Source organism: Apium graveolens, chromosome 10, assembly GCF_009905375.1.
Source record: "Apium graveolens cultivar Ventura chromosome 10, ASM990537v1, whole genome shotgun sequence".
NCBI classification, from domain to species: domain Eukaryota; kingdom Viridiplantae; phylum Streptophyta; class Magnoliopsida; order Apiales; family Apiaceae; genus Apium; species Apium graveolens.
In genome coordinates, this window is record NC_133656.1 from 236,131,516 (window position 1) to 236,143,511 (window position 11,996).

At 39.4% G+C, this 11,996-nt stretch overlaps 1 pseudogene; it reads left to right on the plus strand.

Moving 5' to 3' along the window:
* Positions 1-350: 350 nt before the first annotated feature.
* LOC141692433 (polyubiquitin-like) lies at positions 351-2,331 on the plus strand (annotated as a pseudogene).
* Positions 2,332-11,996: the final 9,665 nt, after the last annotated feature.

An 11,996-nucleotide genomic window follows, 5' to 3' on the forward strand; every position in this document is an offset into this window, starting at 1 on the left:
TGAATCGAGTCAATCCACATAGTAGGATGATCAATGATTTATATTGATGTTCCTTGTGTGCATACCTGTATTTAGGTTTTTTGGAAAATGCTTGGTGTACATAATCGTGTACATAATAGCGTACAAAATTTTGTACATAATAAAATGTGCTGGATTTTAATCGGAATGAACATATGTATTTATATCAACAACATCAATTAAAACACCCCACATCAATTGTAATGTCATTTTTTGTACCATTTTTTTTGTACAAAATTTTGTACACATAGCACTAATATTTGTACATGTTTTCCTATGACCAAGGTTGCTTGAACTTTGTCATGTTTCGATTGGTGTTGCATCAATAACATATGCAGATCTTTGTGAAAACTCTTACCGGCAAGACCATCACCCTTGAGGTTGAAAGCTCTGACGCTGTCGACAATGTCAAAGCTAAGATTCAAGAAAAGGAAGGTATCCCTCGGATGAGCAGAGGCTCAGGGATGGCAAAATAATCCAATTCGACGAATACCCGATCCGAAATCCGAAATTTTGGATTTACCGAACCCGATTTTTTGGATTTGGATATGGATTTAATTTTTAAACCCGAAAATTTTTGGATTTGGATTTGGATATTAGGTATACCGATCTGAAACCCGATCCGAAATCCGAAACTCTATCCGAACCCGAAATCCGAAAAAAAACCCGAATTATTATATATATATATATATAATATTAAAATTTTATATATTACACATTATAATATTATAATATTATAATATATATTAATAATATACATTATACATATTATTATATGATTTTTAGAACATATATTTTTATATTTATGTTAAAAATTAACTAATTATAAAGTTTAATTAAATATGATTATTCAATCATTTAAACGGGTGAAAATATTTATAAGGTTAACAAAACATCTTTTAGTAATAAATCTAAAAAACTGGGTATCAATTGAGTTGATTTTTTATATATTAGCTATACATAAAATAACACAATTAATTATGTGGTGTAGTGGTTGAAGATAACACGTTAAAACTTTTTCTCTATAAATCGTGTGTTCGATCCCAATCACTTGCAAATTTTCAGATTTCGTATTCGGGTTCGGGTTTCGGGTTCGGGTTCGGGTATGAATATCCAATTTAAAAAATTTCGGGTTTCGGGTATACCCAAATCCGATGGATCGGGTTCGGGTATTCATTTTCGGGTATTTTTCGGGTTCGGGTCGGGTTCGGATATGGATAAAATTTTCGGATTTGGTTATAGATTCTGCAATACCCGATCCGATCCGACCCCATTGTCATCCCTACAGAGGCTTATTCTTGTTGGCAAGCAGCCTGAGGATGATCGTACCTTAGCTAATTACAATTTACAACATCCAGAAGGAGTCCACCCTACATTTGGTTCTGCGGCTACGTGGTGGCATGCAAATCTTTGTAATGACCCTTACTGACAAGACCATCACCCTAGAAGTTGAAAGCTCTGATACTATTAATAGTGTCAAAGCTAAAATCCAGGACAAGGAAGGTATCACTCCAGACTATCAGAGGCTCATTTTCGCCAGAAAGCTGCTCGAAGATGGTCACACCTTTGCTGACTACAACATTCAGAAGGAATCAACCTTTCACTGGTTACTCTACCTACGTGGTGGCATGCAAATCTTTGTCAAGACCTTACTGGAAAGACAATCACCTTGGAAGTAGAGAGCTCTGATACGATAGATAATGTGAAGGAGAAAATCCAAGACAAGGAGGGAATTCCTCCAGATCAGCAGAGATTGATCTTTGCTGGTAAGCAGTTGGAGGATGGAAGGACTTTAGCTGACTACAACATTCAGAAGGAGTCGGCCCTTCATTTGATGCTAAGGCTGAGAGGTGGAATGTAGATATTTGTGAAGACTTTGACAGGGAAGACTATCACCCTGGAGGTAGAGAGCTCAGACACCATTGATAATGTTAAAGCAAAAATTCAGGACAAAGAAGGTATCCCACCAGACTAGCAGAGGCTGATTTTGCTGGCAAGCAGCTTGAGGATGGTCGTACACTTGCAGACTACAATATCCAGAAGGATCCTACCTTCCACTTAGTGCTCCGTCTCAGAGGTGGGATGTAGATCTTTGTCAAGACTTTGACTGGTAAAACCATTACTCTTGAATTTGAAAGCCTGGACAGGATTGATAATGTGAAGGCGAAGATCCAGGACAAAGAGGGGATCCCACCAGATCAGCACAGATTGATCTTTGCAGGAAAGCAGTTGGAGGATGGAAGGACTTTGGCCGACTACAACATTCAGAAAGAATCTACCCTTCACCTTGTTCTTCGTCTCCGTGGTGGTTAAAAGACAACGAATTGTTCGTTCTTGGTATTTAAGTATTTCTTTATATGTTTTTTATGTAAGATGACATCGAGTTTACTCGGGCATTTGTGTTTGTGGATGGTAACTACAGTACTACTGCATGTTATTTGTTTAAAATCTCTCTTTTTTTCTTGTGATGTATTCGCTGTTCAATATTATTATTCTTTATTAAGAAAAGGAGTGTATGAAATGTTTCTAAATGATGTTCTGACCTGCACCAGCCACTGTTCTAAATGACAGTAGGAATCTTTAGTTTGTGAAATGAATCTTGTTTGTTTAGAAACAGGCAGGTTTGTGGATGGAGAATAAGTGGATGCTAGGTAGAGCATGAAAATTACTGGATGTTGTGTTGCTTTCAAGACAAATTCAAGTAAGAATAAGCTTGATGGTCATGTACGACTCACTGCAAGAAAATAAGGGTAAATTCGACCTGTCTAAATTCAACCGAAATCAGTTGAATCAATAGTATACGAAATGTTTGATTATGACTTTAATTAAATACGACCGGTTTTAGACAGGTTGTATTTAGTCATTTTTCTTGTAATGACGGTTAGCTTTTTGTTATTAGTGTCATAATCTTTATTATTTAGGTCTTCTAACTTTTTCCCCTTTGCATGAGGGAGAACATATGAGAAATTCATTTCTTAAAAAAAAATGTTTTTAAAGTGAATTGGCCTACATACTTGTTGAAGCGGTGCGATTCGAGGAAGTCGTTTTACAGAAAATGGCTAAATCAAAGTTACAGCGGAAGTGTCTGATTTCGACAAAAGTCTAGCGTTTTTCATGCAGAGTCGGTGTTATGAGTCAAAATCATCGCTTTGCTATGATGTACGATGGATTTTGGCGATCCGAAGTCATCTGGAGGGCTAAAACTGCGATTTTAGAAGTTATGGGTCTTTTTTGCAATTTTTAATAGTTGTTAAAAGTCGTTTTTCATTAGGTTTCCTTTTCCTTTTCGCACAAGTTTCTTTCCAGTATTTACAGGCGTCATGAGATTTTATAATTCTTAGTTTTGATTGATTTATAATAAATGAGATTTTTCTCACAATTGTCAATTTTTAGTATTCTTAGGTAGAATTAACGAATCTCGATCTAACTTTTCTTTCTGTCACGTACCCTCTGCATCAGTTGGTATCACGTTCCAGCCGATCCTGCACCATGTCGCCCCGTAGACGTGTTGAGGTTGCCGATATTGATGAGCTTCGTTGTGAAAACGCTGACTTTCGCCGTGACAACGATGAATTGAGGCGGCAGATTGAATTGTTGACGCAAAGAATGGATGAATCTGTCCACATACGTCGTCAGGAAGAAGATGATGTTACTGTCATGGAAGAAAATTAATTCGGCGGCTCCCGGAATTGCTCACCAACGTGCCCTAGATGGGAACAGGGCTTTAAGGTGGAGATCCTACTTTCGATGGCAGTCTGAAACCTGAAGAGTTTGTAGATTGGTTATCACAGGTTGAAGAAATTCTGGACTTTAAGGAAGTCCTCAACGATCGTCGTGTGTCTCTGGTCACCATCCTCTTGCATGGTCGTGCGTAGGCCTGGTGGCAACAGCTGAAATAAACGCGTGATCGTCATGGTAAGGATAAGATTACGAACTGGGTTAAGTTCAAGAAACATATTCGTGCAACATTTTTGCCCTATAATTTCGACAGAGAGCTGTACACCAAGTTCCAGAATCTTCTTCAAGGTCCCCGTTCTGTGGATGATTACTCCACCGAATTATATTCATATATGGCCCGTGTTGATATCAACGAGTCCCTTTAACAGCTGATTTCGCGTTACATTGGCGGATTACGCCTCCAATTACAGGATGTGCTCAATATGTTCGACCATTTTTGTGACGGCCTCAACCCCGGGGTCAGGAGTTGACGTCATCAACAACAACTACAAGATAAACAATTCACTAATAGAATATAACTACGACCCTTTACCAAGACCTTTTCCAGATTTAAGTATGACTTAGGTTACTCAACTAACACAACCCGAATTACCTTACACAATCCTGACCACTAATTGAATGCAGCAACTCAACAGACCTCATCTGGTCTGAACACAACTACCTCAGAGAAGTCCGACACGAAAGGAACTGGAACTCTGCCCTGACTACCGCACAAGAATCTCCTAGGCATCTGCAATACATATGAAATATTCTGCAAGGGTGAACAATTGCTTGCTCAGCAGTACCACTATATGAATAAAAGATTAAAACAGTAATGTAACAATAATGGGAACAGAGCTGTAATCATAATATCAATATTTCATAATGATAATCAAAGTAACTGGATATCACTAATTAGCATGCTTTGTGAAAACAACATTATAGTGTGCTGCGTAATACTAGAGTCCAATTTTAGCATGCTAACCATTTTATAAAACCGCTGTATCAATCAATCATGCTTTCATATAATTCACAAATCCCAATCAGATACATAGCGGATATGTGAAGACAGCTGATCAGGCTATCAACACCAGACGGCTCTAACTGCCATCCCATTTACCTGTTCCGGAACTCAGAGACTAGCTAGATCTCTGACCTGCTGGACTAATCGGTTTTATAATGCGCGCAACCGAATTAGCCTCTTATGCCACCTCAATAGGCCTACTCTGGCCCCAATGTATCCCACATCTGACCGTTTTATCTAGTTTTCAAAAACACTTGTACCTATCTCATTTTCAAAATCATTTATTTAGCCAGCACACATATAAAATCTGTTTCGCAAATCATTTCATTTGAGACAGGTACCTTTCGAAGTTACTTTTCCCCAAAATAATTCGAAAACAATGATTTTATAACTACAGAGGATACGTAACTTAAAATATTTCTGTTCCATTACGAGAATAAAATATTTAGCTATTCATATACACTGAACCATAAAAGAATGGTCAGGGGTACTTGCCTTGCAGAGCGATACAACTATCTCTGATTGACCTTGAACCGATTCGGGACACTCAGCTTTATCGCTTTACTATTTGACTATCCTGGATCCGACTTCATCGCCCAGGTCCTTCGCTTAGGAACCTTGCTGCGCTTGTCGACTGATCACTAGATTTTCTTTAGTTCGATATCACTTTTGGAGTCCTTTGACTAATACCTACAGAGCCGAAATACCCTACGTTAGACGTCTAGGTATGCTTGACATATCCTCAATAACACATCTACCCACTCGATATCAGATCCTGACTCATAATTATATATATTATTACAATACAATAACAGATCCAATAATCAGGGTTTATGTTCTCAAGAAATCTGTTTGATGTTCGTTTACAGAAAATACGTATACTCGAAATTTTACGAAATCAGCGTTATCGATTTGGAAAAAATAGTTCATCACATCGTATAATCAAGTTTCGCACAGAATATATGGATATACTCATTTATACTCGTTCGACATTCCGATGATTACAGGGTATGTCCCGAAATTCTGAATTAAATTTCCAAAAATTCGGGCAGCACCTCCTCTGTTTATCGGCCTACCCGTCGAACAACTCGACGTCAAATCACAACCAATCAATTCAACAATTCATTTCATCAATACCACCGATTTAACCAACTAATTATTATTATTACATCTTATATTTATACTCGTAGTTTATATTTATTTATTTGTTTATAGGACTCAGAACAACGTCATCACAGTCCACCGCCCGCTCATCAAAATTCATCACGGACGGCGATAAAATTCGGAGGTACCCAAATTGGGTTTCCAATCACGGATTTCACCGATAAGAATTCCGAATTATTACCATCTAATAATTCGAATAAATAATGCAATAATTACCGAATTAATTTCATCAATTTCACAACATCAATCAACTAGTTAATTTAACAGGAAAACAATATTTCTCTATAAAATAACTGAATCAAAACATCACTGAAACACAGGTTACCACGCTGGGGACACGCACCACAATCAACAGGTTACCTCGCCGATCGAGACCGGCGGCAACCGGAAGTGGAAAAGCAGGACACACAGAGAAACACGGGAATTTAAACCACCCACAACACAACGCACGCACACGGATGTATACACAAAATCCACACAGGCCTACCACTCACACACACCCCGACTTTTGGCCATAAATGAAAATAGCGGCGGCCGGAAAGTAGAAATAAGGTGGCAAGAAGGAATCACGACCAATCCGCACCCCCCCCCTCGCGGCTGATACATACACACACACACACACACATATATATATATATATATATATATACTTGTGTGTATTCCAGCCAAACAGAGGTTGGGAAAGGAATCGCAAACAAAGGGACAGCCGGCGTTTAGCCGGAAGTAGGCGGCGGCGAAACCAAAGAAAAATAGAGAGGAAAGACTGCATATCGAGAGAGATGGAGGAACAGAGATATGGGCACAAGAAATTGGATATACACCAATATGTATAACTGTTTCTAATTTTGATTGTTATTATCTCATATTTTATTTATCTAATCTGCAAAAGTCTTAACCATCCAACACGTGGTTGATGCTAATTATAAACAAGACACGTGTACCATTAACACCCGATGACCTAATTCTGCACCGCACTTCACAATTTATCGAACCAAGGTGTGCATAAAACAAATTCATAAAATTACTAAAATAGTCTTAAAATTTTCTAAAAATCCTGAAGTTTATAAGAACATAAATTTTTTAAAATTTTAAAAAGATTTCTGAAATGCACTTTATACCCGCTTTTATCAATTAAACGAATCGACGCGCGGGTGAAATTAATCCTGAAAATTTCCAAAATAATTTTTAAATTCTAAGAATAATACGAACTTAATAAAATATAAGTTTCATAATTTTTTTGAAGATTTCCATAATTAAATATGGATTTTACCATTAAACACACCCAGAAAATCATTTAAAAATAAATAATTAATGAAATATTAATTTCTCAATTTTATAAAGTCCTAAAAATAATTATTGAAATTATAAAATTATAAAACCAATTTTTGAGATCATCCAGATAATTATGGAAATAAATCTACAATTAAATCCACTCTTTAAAGTGGAACAGAACAATACCACTCAATATTTATTACACAATTAATCCCTATGCATCCACAGTCACACATAAAAATAGTAACACACAATACACTGCTAACACTACCAATACACATATTTTATTTATTAATTATTTAACAATTACACATTTAAATAATAAGATATACGAGTCGTTATAATTTCACAGTCACAGAAGCCCGACAACGCGCAAAGCAAGCCGAGAAGCAGTTAGCAAGACGTGGCACAGGTGGCTACCGACAGCCTGCTGCCTCCACAAGCATTATCGGTTCGTCATCACAAGTTGGTCGTGATCTGATTCAGCCAACATCTCAGCCTACTCGTGCTCCTGCAGCACAATCTCAAGGACGGACAAGGGGTTAATGGTGCTTCAACTGTGGCGAAGTTGGCCAACGCATTGTCAATTGTCAGAACCTGAAATCTTCCAATCGAGGTATTTTTAATGAGGCCACAGATTATGAACCTGCTCTTCTAGCAGATACAACTCCAACTTATGATGATTATGGTGACGACGAAGCAGAGGAGTATGTCTCTGGTGACATTGGCACTAGACACCGAGTGGTTACACAACAATCTGGTTCACTCCACATGCACCATCGGGGGGAAGATATGCACATTCATCGTTGACGCTGAAAGTTGTGAGAATGTCATTGCAGAGATTGCGGTTATCAAGCTTAATCTTTCTACTGAACCACATCCAAAGCCCTATCGTCTCTCATGGCTCAGTCAAGGTATGGATGTTACTGTTTCTAGACGTGTGCTTATTAACTTTTCCATTGGTTCTACTTATCGTGATGTTGTATATTGTGATGTGGTTCCTATGGATGCATGTCATCTTTTGCTTGGTCTCCCTTGGCAATATGATAACTCATTTTACCATGACGGTCATGCTAAAACCTATTCATTTACCTTTTTGGTACAAAAATTGTTTTGATACCGAACAAACCCAAATGGGTTGCAGCCCCCACCACACAGGCGCCTTCTCTTACGACTCTTTTATCTCGAGGTCCTTTTCAGGATGTTATGAAAGAATCTGGGGTAGTATTTGTGCTTTTCTACTCTCTGGTCACTCAGGATACTGCCATCGCTGTCCCAACTCCGATCCAACCCCTTCTCGCGGAGTTTGCGGATGTCTTTCCCGAATCACTACCGTCGGGATTACCACCGTTACGTGATATTCAGCATCACATCGATTTTGTTCCCGGTGTTGCCCTTCCTAATTGCCCTCACTATCATATGAGCCCCAAAGAACATGAGGAGTTGCGCTGTCAGGTTGAGGAACTGCTTGCTAAAGGCCATATTCGCGAAAGTCTTAGTCCTTATGTCGTCCCTGCACTACTCACGCCAAAAAAAGATGGATCCTGGCATATGTGTGTCGATATCCGAGCCATTAACAAGATCACAGTGCGTTATCGGTTCCCTATCCCTCGGTTGGATGATTTCTTGATCAATTGGGGGGTGCTACGGTGTTTAGCAGAATAGATTTAAAGAGTGGTTACCACCAGATTCGCATTCGCTTCAGTGATGAGTGGAAAACATCTTTTAAGACACGTGAAGGCTTATATGAGTGGCTTGTTATGCCTTTCGGTTTATCCAATGCTCCTAGTACTTTTATGCGCGTGATGAACCAAGCTCTCCGTCCGTTCATTGGCAAGTTTGTCGTTGTTTATTCCGATGACATAGTAACCTATAGTGACAATGCTGAGATACAACTCACTCATCTACGTGAGGTGTTGCTGGTTTTACGTCATCATAATTTTTATGCGACCACGGCGAAGTGTGCTTTCCTCACTTCTTCGATTCAGTTCCTTGGTTATGTGGTTTCTCGAGAAAGACTTTGAGTCGACCCCAGTAAGGTGCTGGCCGTCAAACAATGGCCCCGACCTACTTCTATCACTGAAGTTCGTAGATTTCATGGGTTAGCATCTTTCTACCGGTGTTTTATACCGCACTTCAGTGGCATTATGGCCCCTCTCACAGATTGCATGCGAGAAACTAAATTTCACTGGTCTCCCGATTTGATACTCCCAGATTTTACACTATCCTTTGAACTCCACTGTGACCCCTCTAAAATAGGAATCAGGGCTTTTTTGAGTCAATCTGGCCGTCCTATGGCTTATTTCAGTGAGAAAATTTCTGGTGCAAAACTACGCTTTAGTACCTATGACATTGAATTCTATGCGATTATTCAAGCCATTAAGCACTGGTGTCTTTATCTCTTCCACAGGAAGTTCCTTTTATATACGGATCATGATTCTCTTAAACATCTTGGCAGTCAAGATAAACTCTCCCATCGTCATGCTTCGTGGACTTCTTATTTGCAGCAGTTCACTTTCGTGATTAAGCATAAAGCCGGTATTTCCAATCGCGTGGCAGATGCGCTAAGTCACCGTAGCAGTTTGCTAACTAAAATGCGAGTTCATGTTCCTGGTTTTGATACATTCTTGGAGATGTATGTCGATGTTCCTTTCTTCTCACAGGTCCTTGATCGACTTCAGCAAGGTGATCTGACGGAGTATGTGTTGGAGGGTGGGTTTTTTTTCCAAGGACTGCAACTATGTATCCCCGACTGCAGCTTGCGCTTGAAAATCATTCAAGAACTACACAATGAAGGTCATGTGGGGCGTGATCGCACTCTACATCTCCTTCAAACTCCCTATTTATGGCCTACAATGCGCAAGGAGGTTGGGCGCTTTGTGGCTCGCTGTCGTGTTTGTCAGTTGTCCAAGGGAGCTGCCACGAATGCGGGATTGTATCTTCCCGGCCCATCCCGACACAACCATGGTCTGACGTAAGTATGGATTTTGTCCTTGGTTTGCCTCGTACCCAATGCGATTCTGATTCTATTTACGTGGTTGTTGATCGCTTTTCCAAGATGGTTCATTTCATTCCTTGTAAGAAGACTTTCGATGCAGTTGTTGTTGCGCAACTCTACTTTCACAATATCTATCGTTTACACGGGCTTCCGTCTTCGATTGTTTCTGATCGCGATACTCGTTTTGTGAGTCATTTTTGGCGTAGCTTATGGCGTATGGTTAATACGCAACTGAATTTTAGTAGTGCTTATCATCCGCAAACGGACGGTCAAACTGAAGTTGTTAACCGCTCTTTGGGTAACTTGTTGCGTAGTTTTGTTGGTGACTATCCTAAGTCGTGGGATCTGAAATTGCCTCAGGCGGAATTTTCTCACAATCATGCTGTCAATCGGTCTACAAGTTTCAGTCCTTTTCGTGTGGTTTATGGACTGTCTCCAAGGAGTCCTATTGATTTACTTGCTCTGCCAAGTAAAGTGTGTCCCCATACTACTGCAGAGGAGTTTATTGAGCAGCTTGCTCAGGTTCATAAGGATACTCATGATCATTTAGTTGCTACTACTGCCAAGTACAAGACCAACGCTGATTCGTGTCGCCGAGCTGTGGAGTTTGATGTGGGTAATTACGTGTGGGTTGTTCTCACTAAGGATCGCTTTCCTGCTCATGAATATAGCAAACTCGCTTCTAAGAAAATTGGTCCAGTCAAGATTTTGGAAAAGATCAATCAGAATGCTTACCGTTTGTGTCTGCCAAGCCATATTTGCACCTCTGATGTGTTCAATGTCAAGCATCTGGTCCCGTTTGTTGGTGATTCCTCTTCTGATGATGATGATGGGGTTTCAGATTCGAGGATGAATCTTCTCTACCCTGGAGGGAATGATGTGGTGCGATTCGAGGAAGCCGTTTTACAGAAAATGGCTAAATCAAAGTTACAACGGAAGTGTTCGATTTTTATAAAAGCCTAGCATTTTTCATGCAGAGTCGGTGTTATGAGTCAAAGTCATCACTTCGCCATGATGTACGATAAATTTTGGCGTCCGAAGTCATCTGGAGGGCTAAAACTGCGATTTTAGAAGTTTTGGGTCTTTTTTGCAATTTTTAATAGTTGTTAGATGTCGTTTTCCATGAGGTTTCTTTTTCCTTTTCGCACAAGTTTCTTTCCAGTATTTATAGGCATCATGAGACATTGTAATTTCTCAGTTTTTGATTGATTTATAATAAACGAGGTTTTCCTCACAATTGTCGATTTTCAGTATTCTTAGGCAGAATTAACGAATCTCGATCTAGCTTTTCTTTTTGTCACGTACCCGCTGCATCACTTGTTCAATCCTTTCTGATTCTTAAAGAAGAAAAAACCAAGGCCCGGTTTGTGATGTTAATGGTTGGGCTCATGGCCAGTTTATGATGGCTGATATCATATTTCCTTGACCGTTCCTTAATTTCTTTGTTCCTTCCATTGACAATTTTCTCTTGTTGCAGATTACTTGCAGTTATTAATGTCCAGAAAAGATATCGATGTTTTTTAAAGAGGCAATCCAGCCATTATATGTTGGAAAATCTATGTGAGTCCTTGTTGGTGCAGATGAATAATTTCTAGTTGGGTCTTGTTCCCTGACAATCATGTGTCAGGGAACTCTTAACCAACACATTATGTCCTAGTCGTTGGATCGTGGATCCAACTGCCAGGATTTAAAAAAAAAATTAGCCCGGTCCGCATTTTTTTCCGCGAAAATGAGGGCTTCCGCGCTTAATAACCGCGGAAGGCAAAGTTGATCCGCGCTTTTTAATAGCGGAAGCACTATACT